Genomic DNA, 11,232 nt, shown 5'->3' on the forward strand with positions numbered 1-11,232 from the left:
CTTAGCCTAGAAAATGGTTTTTTAGAATGCCGATTTTAAACAAGTACGTTCTGAGGTGGAAACATATTATTTGAAATGGTAGAATAAGTGAAGTTTATTTTTATTTAAATCTGCTGCCTTGCCGTAAGCCAAAAAATTTGTTTTATATTTTTGAGTACATGTATTTTCTTTTCATGTGTGTTTTTTTTTTTGGTACGTATACCTGAATACGTGTTGTACCCCTCCAAGTGTTCGTTATTTTTCCGTGCATGTGCGGATAAAATGACGAGCACTTCTGGACAAATCTTTCAGCAAGCAAAAAGATTCAGCGCCCAGGCAGGGGCGCTAAAGATTTCGGCGCCCAGCTCTGGGCGCTAAAAATGACTTCTGGGCGGATCTTTTTTGGTGCGGTAAATGCTTCTTTTCCTTTTTAGACTAACTTTAGAGGCGCTTTGCAAAGTTTCTTTTTTATTATTTACATTCTTTAATTTTTTTTAATTTTCAATTTTGAGTATAGAATGTACTTTTCATTTGTCTTTTTTTTTATTTGTGACTCAAGACGGTTTGAAAGATGGGTTGAATGAGATAGGGTAGTTTGTATAGGTATTGGTCAAGCATAAGGATTACATCTGCTAGGATTCACATTTTACGGCCTCAGGCTAGCGTTACGAGTTTACATTAATCAAGGCCAATAAGTAGCATAGGGATGGCTCAAGGGTATATCAACAGGATGTATCCACACAAGTTATATGGTCATTATGCAAATGGTGGTGTAAGAGCAGGTTTTGGGCTTTGGAAATGATGGGCATGACGCGCGTGTCAATGGTCGTGCGTGGTTTGCGGTTGATAACAGGTTCAAAAACAAGAGTTGAGGTAATGGTTTCTTGGGTTATGGCAATGAGAACATGGATGGGTTAAATGAGCTGAACAGGGGCCCCAGAGCGAAGGCGTCTAAGAACATATGGAATGGGAAGGGTAGATATCGTAGAACTTTATGATTTGGATTGGTTGACTCAATTCTTTTCCTTCGTTTACTTGGGTAGATTTCGTACTTTGGGAGGTACGGGCTAAGTATTTCATGGCACTTTTTGCTCTTCCTTTTGTCTTTCTATTTTTTCTTTTCGCTCGGGATTTCCCCCCAATAAAAAATTTTATTTGGGCTAAAAGGTAGGTGGTTTTGGTCTTTGAGTCACGAGGCGAGACTGAGTGAGCCTCGTTTGGTAGGCCTATAGTGGACCTTTAATTTTAGTGGGCCTAGGGTGGACCCTTAAATTGTCTTACTTTGCAAGCGTATTTAGTCGTTTCTTAAAAGGTGCAAATAGCGTAGATTCAAAATGTTATTTTTACCTTATTGAAATTTAACGAAAGAATTACATTGAAAATATTTTTGTTTCTTTTCAGACTCCAGTTTCTGGGATTTAATTGGAAGTCGTGATTTAGACTCGAACTTTCATTAATTTTCTGATTATAACCCGTGTATGAATACAAGGAGGTGGCCTAGACTTAAAATAATGACGCGGCGTAAGCCTATAATACTTGACCAAGCAACTCTCGGACTTAGGCTAATTGGATCATAACTTTCGTTGGTTGACACTTTAGATTTTAACCCTTGGGTGTTCATTTGTCATGCGCCATTTTGCTTAATGTTGGCAAGGTAGTTAATTGGGGAGATCGAATTTTTATTTTTGCAAGACTAGAATCATTAGTGCGTCTTCTCTCTTCGTGTGTATTGCTTTACCCCAATAGTAGCTTTATGGTATGCCGATTTGGGTATTTTCATGGTTGGTCATGTTGCATTCATGGAAAATCTTTTAGTCCGTACTTAGGGGTACTTCAAGGAGCGAGTGACTCGAGAGGACTATGATAGTCGTGACCCAATGTGATTATAAGCCTTGAGGCCATTAATTTTTTGCTAGTGGTATTGACACCTTAAGTTCACTTTGGGGGTTGTGCGACTATGGGGGAATGATTTTCAGAATGTGACCGTTTCCATTTTGCAAATACTATAGTATATTCTTTTTATTGGTGAGAGAGTATTGAGGTCGTGGATTCTTAGCAAGGGATGACAAACACATATGGGTGCTTATTGATTTAAATGTTAGGAAGGGAGGCTCAATATGGTTTAACCTTTTAACTTGCAGAACGACACCAAGCATTAGGACCGATTCTATGGATAAGACAACTAAGACTTAGGATTTGGATTGTATTTTGGCATAGCCTAGTCTAGACTCGGATTTATTTGAACATTTATTTTTTCTTGAAAACTTTATTCGAACATTATTTTTTTTTGAATACTTCGCCCATTGTGACATTCAAGGTCGTTTAATTAGCATGCTCGGTTTTGGTGTCGAGCATTGTCGTCGTAGGAGGCCTAACAACGACACAAAGAGTTTTTTTATTTTTTTTATAAGTCGCTTTTAGAATCGAGTGCTTTTTCATACGCCCTCATAGCAATTTTTTTTGAAAAGTTCTTTTTTTGCTACGTATATTTTTTTATGCACGGGCACCGAGGCTGTTGTGCCTGACCAAAAGGCCAGGCAACAACTTCAGCGCCCAGCAGTGGGCGTGAGAAATTTCGGCGCCCAGCCAGGGGCGTTGAAAATGCGTCCCTGGCTGGTTCTCGTTTTCTGTTTGCGTATACTTTGTTTTTGCGACTTTAATTTTGCGTGCTTGCCTTATAACGTCCTTTACACGCTGTACAGCGTTCGTGGGATTCGTTACAGGCCATCCCGAGCGTCGCTTATTTTTGTGGCGATCGTTCGGGCTTGCGGAACACGTATTTTGGTATAACTCTTTGGCAAATTAGTCTATGAATGTTTGGGCAATTTTTAAGGTCGTTGGTTTTCTAGCATTATTTGTCTAGCATTATTCGTACACACAATCATAACATAGTCACATAGTTCGCTACACATAACTACATTACAAACATGGATTTGAAAATTAAATATGTCACGTAGTTTATGATAGGCTTCGATGGGTAGTATTTGCGCCTGGCTTGGTACCGCTTCTATCGTAGATCCAACACATGCCCCGGTCGAGGTAGTGTCTTCAACAGACGAATTTTGCTTAAGAGGCAACCTCGCAAGTGCAAGCCAAGGGGGCATGCAGGCGAGGGGGACCAAATGAGCGAGCGATTGGGTTCGGGATAGGTGTACTACCTGCACAAGTATCGAGTGGGCAACATGCGCGGCGTATGCACCCCCCTATTGGCGAAAAAAGGTATCCTTAGTCCCAACTCCCGAGGGAGACGAGATTCGTTATGAGGTTCTGCCCGTTCACATTAATATGCTGATTTTCAGGTCGTCCCAACTTGATGGGGAAATAAACGCGGGGTAGGATCGTTTCACCCTTCGGCTATTTTGATTACCTACAAGCACGAGGATTTCCTTCACTATCCCCAGTGGAGTCGCCACTGTGAGGCTAATGCGTGACCTGTCCCTCGTGGGTGTGACGATTCTTTTTATTCAATCAAGTGTAATTGGATTTCCTGTGAGTATACACCTAATTGACTAGTAATATAGGAGTCGCCATTCAGTTTTTAACGACAATGAGAAAAACTGACAAAACCCGGTTATCGTGACATAAAGGGAGTGCAATTATGTTTGACCACGACGGCCGTAGGTTCCCTTGTGATCCATGGTGTGGGGATCTCTCAATATACACCCGCAAGGTAGAGATTGAGGGTTCGGGGGACTGTAACTACCGAGAGGAGTAATTCGCTCGTCGATAACTCCAGAGGCAGGATATCCTTACTAGCTCAGCATAAATAATTGAAGGGACATGCGTTAACTATTAAACTAATCTGAATTGATTTTAGCAGTATGCAGCATATAATACTAATTCGATCGTGATTATCTGATTTAAATATCATTAACGGACCTAGCATGATAATCTGATTTCCCAAAAATATTATATTTATTAGGCGTGATAGAACAATCATATTAGGTTAGTTTAACAGTTCATAAAAAGGGCGAGGAAAGCGGTTAAATCATCGAAAAGGGACACATTACGACGCACCCTTGAGAGGCGCGTCAGGGTTCTCAGAAAACTAACCACTTTGACTTTGCTATTTCTCCTTTTTATTTAACGAATCTCGATTATGGGACAGGATACGTTCTGTTCGATTTATGGATCGATTGCGACAGAACGCGTGAACAGTTTCGCAGCGAGAGGCTTGGGCTCAGGGGTTTTGAGTCAATACTCAGAATATATTATGTGTTGTTGTGTGTTGTTTCACGTCGAAACTAGGGGTCTATTTATAGGGAAGAGTTCTTGGAAAGATAGAATTGCAGAGTTCTAATCCACAAAGAATTAGGAAAAGAAACGTACCCAGGTATTTTCAGCGCCCAGGCGTTGAAAATAGGGTCTGGGCAGTTTTTGTTTAGTCAGATTCGGATTCTAAAATCCGTAGAGTTTGAGATTAATTTGAGTCTCTTAGCGCGTATCAATTTGTGACGGAATGCGTATGGGCCCGTTACGAACTCTAGGCTCGTTAGGATTTAAATTAATACGTCACTCTTATTTCCGAATCCTTTTAGGAATAGGATTCTCGCAGTTTTCTATCTCATTTAGGATTTATGTTGGAATGCAACACCTAATTCTGACAGGTTTCTATCTTTCATGATTTGCCACTTTTAGAAGCTACCCTTTTACGGCAGTTACTATTTTTAGCAGGTTTGCATAAATAGCAGGTTTCGGGTGAAATGAAATGGGGAATCGATATTCGTTTATTTTATAGGAGATGCGTTGTCAAGTGGAGCTTTTATGCTTTCATCATCGAACCTTTCCCTTGCGGGAATGGGGACAAAAGTAGGTGTCTACAGTAACCAAATTACTTAGAATAGTAATTTAATGTTGATAAATCCTAATTTTTACATTTCTATGTCAGATTATAAGCAAGCTAATAGAAATGCAAAAACAACTTACTGATAATTTACATAATAAAACAAAAAGGCGTGCAGTGTAAGAAATAAATACCCATACATATCACTCTCCCATAAAACAACCTAATTATCTAGAAATCTCAGCTTCAACAAGAAGATTCTGGATAAATAACAATGATAAATCCAATACCAATTGAAACAAGAGGCTAAAAACCAAATCACTATTCTTCCAACCCCAAATATAAATTAAACATCAATGAAAAATGAACAGTGGTGATAATTTTTTTAAAAAATAACAGAAAATAAAGTAAAACAAAAACTCCATTTTCATATAACCATACGGGGTGATCTGTACATCATGGCCTCATTAATAATCGCCACCACGTCCTTGCCGTAGAATTATTTGCTTCTCGAGATTTCCCATTTAATTATGGAGCGTAATTGCAGAGAGTTGGGTTGGGGGGAATGATTTGTTGAGAGGAATCTGTGGTTTTGTTGAAGAATAGAGTGGGGGTGCACATGCTAGTCGGTTGAGAGCATAGAGGTTGAGGATTTCATGGGTACTATGTGAAAAGCGGGATCCAGAATATTTAATTTTTTTGATATTTCAAACTAACGGGCTACGATGACACGTACTTAAAACGTGTTTATTTTGGTAAATTTCGACGCTATTTCCAGCCGAAAATGATTTAGTCGGTAAGAAGCGTCTTTATTTTTTTACAGTTTTCGCGCCCTTGATTTCCAGCGACCCTCTTTGAAAGCGTCAAAACAAATGGGTCACAATATACCACATTTTGTTGTAGTGTAAGTATGCGTCATAACTTGAAGAAAAGTAATTAAGCTCGAAAACACTTACCCTATAGACGTCAACACTCAAGAGAAAATTATCCTCGAGGGTTATTGTACTGCAACAATTTACAATCTGCTCAAATAGATATTAAAAAGAAATCAGAGTATTAAATTAGTAGAATTTTTTTGAATTTGGGGGAAACATTAGTATTTTAGATTCTCTAAACTTATACCAATTCTAATAAACTCCACTCGTTAATAAATAAATAAAAAATAAAGACTAACATCTCTAGGTAAGGAGTTCTAAGCCTATGATTCCCGAAAGGAAGTAGCAGATATAAACCAAATTCTGATGGCATCCACTAAACTTTATTCTAGTATCACTGACAATACAAAATGAAAATAAAGGGGAGACAAATATCTTAACAGAATTCTTCATACTAAGTATGTATCATAACTTGAATTCTCGAGACCCTGTTCCAAAATGAAGTCAAATTACTAAACTAAAACAAGAATCAAGTATACTTAATTGAAATTTGCAGGAGGGGGGGGGGGGGGGGGGAGGAAATATTTAATTGAAGGGAATAAGGTAAAATTTCTTCTTTTTAAGGCCATTTTCTATTGGTCTTTGCAAAGATTATTAGCCATATGCAAGTCAATGAAGAGTAATTACTTCTTTTAGGTGCATATGCATCAATAATCTAGTATATTGGAGTATATATATCTAGTAGTCCCAGAATAAACTTCCCCTATCATCAATCTTTACTAATATGGCATGATTTGCATCAAATTAAAGAAAAAAATTTATTCTAATTCTATACAGCAAAATTTATTCCCAGTTGGATTAAATCTCGAATATCAGCGAATAATGTCACTACTTTCGTCCTAAAATTAAAGCAAACTGATCAATATTCAGGGAACACCAATCAAAGCAGTAAATACTACGGAGTAATTAACAGAATTTTGTGTCATCATGCCGATGTCTCAAAATTTAGACTCTTCAATTTTTTTGCATCCGAAATTTGAGAAGCAATTGAAACTAAAAGAATCTATAAACAATAAAAGAATAAAGCAGATAAACCTGAATCCTCTATGCCGCCGATAGTTTGAGCTTCAAGGAAAAATTAGATTACGAAAAAACTTATAAACCCTAAAATTAAATTAGAGGGAAAGGTCAAGGAGGATTTTTTTTTTGAAAAAAATACCTTATTCTTTGATGGGTAGCCCTTCAAAACCTCGTCATAGCCTAAAATTAAAATCAAAGGACGGTTTTCCCTTTTCCAAAAATCAAAAGATGGTTTCCTTTTTCCAAAAATCAAAGGATGGTTTCCCTTTTCCAAAAATCAAAGGATGGTTTCCCTTTTCCAAAAATCAAAAGCTTGGTTTTCCGCTTTTCCAAAAAAGAGCGATGTGCTGGATTTGTTTCTTCGTTTTACAAGGGGGTTTTCTCCTTTAGCTAACCCTAAAAATGAGAATCTTTAAAACGTTTTACCTTGTGATTGGGCTTGGCCAGGCCTAGTTACACTTTATAGCTTTGATTTCGAAAACATCTTTAGACACTTCCAATGACAAAGTGAGGGAGTTTCTATACTATCGGTTAAAATATTCCAATGACGCGTGAGGAATGTGTTAACACTTCAAGTGATGACCCTTAAGTCAAACGTTATCACTCGGGGGCTCGTGAGACCCTCGCAAAACAGGTCACATACGCCATGGCTTGTATGACGCACTCCGTCTAGTACTTTAACCATCGTCTCATCTCGAGACTCAGTCAAAGTGGGGGCTAACTGTAGACACCTACTTTTGTCCCCATTCCCGAAAGGGAAGGTTCGATGATGAGAACATAAATCTCCACTTGGCAACGCATCTCCTATAAAATAACGGATCTCAATCACCCTTTTCATTTCAGCCAAAGCTGCTATTTATAGAAACCTGCTAAGAATAGTAACTGCAGTAAGAGGTAGTTTTTAAAAGTGGCAAAGTCATAAAAGATAGAAACCTGTCAGAATTAGGTGTTGCACTCCAACATAAATCCTAAAAGAGATAGAATTTGCATTCCTGGTATAATTCGAAAATAAGAGTTACGTATTAATTAAATTCTTAACGAACCTAGAGTTCGTAACGGGCCAACACGCATTCCGTCATAAGTTAATACGCACTAAAAGACTCGGATAAATCTCAAAAACTCCGTATTCTAAGAGTCCAAATCTGAGAAAAAAACTCGGCCTAGATCCCATTTTCAACGCCTTTCTGGGCGCCGAAATCTTTGGCGCCCAGCCCTGGGCGCTGAAAGTGCCTGGGGCCATTTCTCGCCGGATTCTTTTTGGATTTGTATCTTAAAATCTATCTTTCCACACACTCTTTTCCTATAAATACAGCCTAAAACCGACGTGAAACTCACACAATTCCATAATCTAAGTATGGACTCTAGCCTTAAGCCTAAGCCTCACGCTGCGAAATTTATCCAGCGTTCTGTCGCAATCGACCCAAAAGTCGAACAAAACGCACCCTGCCCCTTGTAGCTTGATGAATTAAGCCTAAATACTGGAACATTGCTTGGAAACCCGAGATTCGCTAAATAAAAGGAGAAATAGCAAAGCCAAGTGGTTAGTTTTCTAAGAACCACAACGCACCTCTCAAGGGTGCGTTGTAATGTGTCCCTCATACGATTTAATCGCTTTCATCACCCTTTTATAAAATTGTCAAACTATTAATTTGATTGATCTATCACGCCTAATAAGATAATACCTTGGACAATTAAATTATCATGCTAGGTACCTTAAATCAATCTAAATAAGATAATTACGATCGATTTAGTATTATGTGTTGCATATTGCTAAAATCAATTCAGAATAGTTTAATAGTTTAACGCATGTCCCTTCAATTTTTTATGCTGAGCTAGTAAGGATAACCTGCCTCTGGAGTATTATCGATAAGCACTCCTCTCGGTAGTTACAGTCCCCCGAACTATCAATCTCTGCCCTGCGGGTGTACGTTGAGCGATCCCCGCACCAGGGATCACAAGGGAACCTATGGCCGTCGTGGTCGAACATAATGGCACTCCCTTTATGTCACGATAACCGGGTTTTGTCAGTTTTTCTCATTGTCGTTAAAAACTGAATGGCGACTCCTATATTACTAGTCGATTGGGTTTAAACTCACAGGAGATCCAATTACACTTTATCTGACAACGTCACGCCCACGAGGGACGAGGTCACGCATTAGCCTCGTGCTTTAACCACCCCCTCACACTATCTACCGAGGGACGACACTTGGAGTCCTAGACTTTTTCTTGTTTGGTTCGGGCGCAGCTAGGGAGGGCACGCTAAAAAGAGTATGCATCCTAAATTATTCTATTTGTTATGTAGCAATTAATTTAGAATCCTGGCTTTTATGGTTTTTTCGTATGATTTATATTTAATTATATGTATCATAACCTAACATATCGTTACTACTATTACTACTACTTATAGTTAATGGATTTTGAATATTTAATACTTTGGTATTAGGCCTTGATGGTTCCAGTTTGTTTTAATGACCATTAACTATTTAATGTGTTTTGAAAGTTAGTTAAACTCCGCTGCGTAATTCTGGTAAATAGCTTTAGCCGTTATCACGGTGGCGGTAATATCTTGGTAATTCCTTTGTTTTAAGTTGGAAAATATTATATAAAAATCAAGGAATTATTAGGGTGTTACACTGACCCTCTTGTTGAAATGTCTGGCCACTCGGGCTGGTAGACTTATACATGGTGAGCGGCTTGAAGCCGGTGCTCATCGAGCATGACTAGCTCGTCATATCTTGCTTGTACCCATGTAGCTTCTGGGATTTTGGTTTCGAGGACAATCCTGATAGAAGGTATTTCTAGCTCAATAGGTTGTACTGCTTTCCATTCCATAGACCAATGAAAATGGGGTTGCGCTCTTCGAGGTGCGGATTGAAGTTCGATACCCCCATAATACAAAGTGCATCTTCTGGGGCCACTCTTTGTAATTGGTTGTCATTTTCATGATGATGGTTTTGACATTCTTGTTGGCTGCTTCGACTGCCCCATTAGTTTGCGGGCGATAAGGCGAAGAACGGTGATGCTGAATTTTATACTCGGTGAATAGATCATCACACTCTCCTTGAAAATGTGTCCCCTGGTCACTAATGAACTCGTGAGGAACTCCGTATCTGCATATGATGTTTTCTTTTATGAACTGGGCCACTTGCTTACAACCCAACACTTTGAATGACCTGGCCTCGACCCACTTGGTGAAATAGTCAATTGCGACCAGTATGAATTCATGACCCCCGGTGCCTGTTGGAGTGATTTTACCAATGACGTCGATACCCAAGCTAAGAATGGCCATGGCGATGGCTGAGAATATAGCAATGATGGGGGAATGTGCTTCAGATTCACACATTTTTGGCAGGTAGGACATTTCTTGACAAAGAAGTAACAATCCCGTTCGAGGGTAGTCTAGTAATATCGAGCCCTGATGACTTTGAGGGCCAAAATCTTCCCATTCATGTGGGTACCACAGACTCCGGCATGTACGGTGTCCATGACTCTCTGTGCTTCGTGTTTGTCGACGCATTGGAGATTGGGGCCGTTAGGGGACCTCTTGTATAGAACGTCGCCTTCTATAACGAAATTGGTTGATTGTTGTCGTAAAGCCCTTTGACTCTTGCTTGAAAAGTGTTGGGGATACTCAGAGCTTTGTAGATACCTTTGAATGTCTGTAAACCAAGGCTCGTCTTTGTCTGGGTCGATGTCGTCAATAGCATGGACATATGCTGCTTCTTGACGTGTTTCAATTGTAAGTGGCATTTCAGCCTCGCCATTTTGAATATTGATCATTGATGCCAGCTTTGCTAGTGCGTCGGCGAATAGATTCTCCTCTCTCGGGAGGTATGTATAGCGAAGCTCTTCTACATGCTCAGACAACTTCTCAAAATAGGACTGGTATAGGGCCAAGCTTTCGCTCCTTACTTTCCACTTGCCGGAAATTTGGTTGATGATTAGGGAGGAATCCCCGTACACTCGAAGTTTCTGGACACCCAATGCTAAGGCGGCATCCAGGCCCATAATGCATGCTTCATATTCTGCGGCATTGTTTGTGACGTAGAATTGCAGTTTTGCTGAAATAGGAATGTGTGTGCCGTCCGGGGCTACTAGAATTACTCTAACACCACATCCGTTCTGATTTGAGGCACCGTCAAAATGCAGCGATCAACTGTCATCCGCTTGTCATTAGGATTTTCTCGTCGGGTAAGTCATAATACTCCTCTTCTACCTCGATGGGGCAGTCGCCTAGGAAGTCTGAGACTGCTGAACCCTTGATGGATTTGTGAGGAATGTACTTGAGATCGAATAGGTACTTGAGAGGATCCGCCTAGCTAATTACATACACTGTATGGGAGAGCATGTAGTGCCGTAGTTTCTTTGTGGCCAAAACCAAGGCGATGCTGAGTTTCTCGAGCTGAGTGTATCTGGTTTCATACTCGATCAACGTTTTGCTTATGTAGTATACGACATTCTCTTTGCCTTCAATCTCCTAGGTGAGCATGGACCCTACTGCTGAATCTGTCGTTG

Source organism: Spinacia oleracea, chromosome 1 (assembly GCF_020520425.1).
Source record: "Spinacia oleracea cultivar Varoflay chromosome 1, BTI_SOV_V1, whole genome shotgun sequence".
In the NCBI taxonomy this organism is placed as follows: Eukaryota; Viridiplantae; Streptophyta; class Magnoliopsida; order Caryophyllales; family Amaranthaceae; genus Spinacia; species Spinacia oleracea.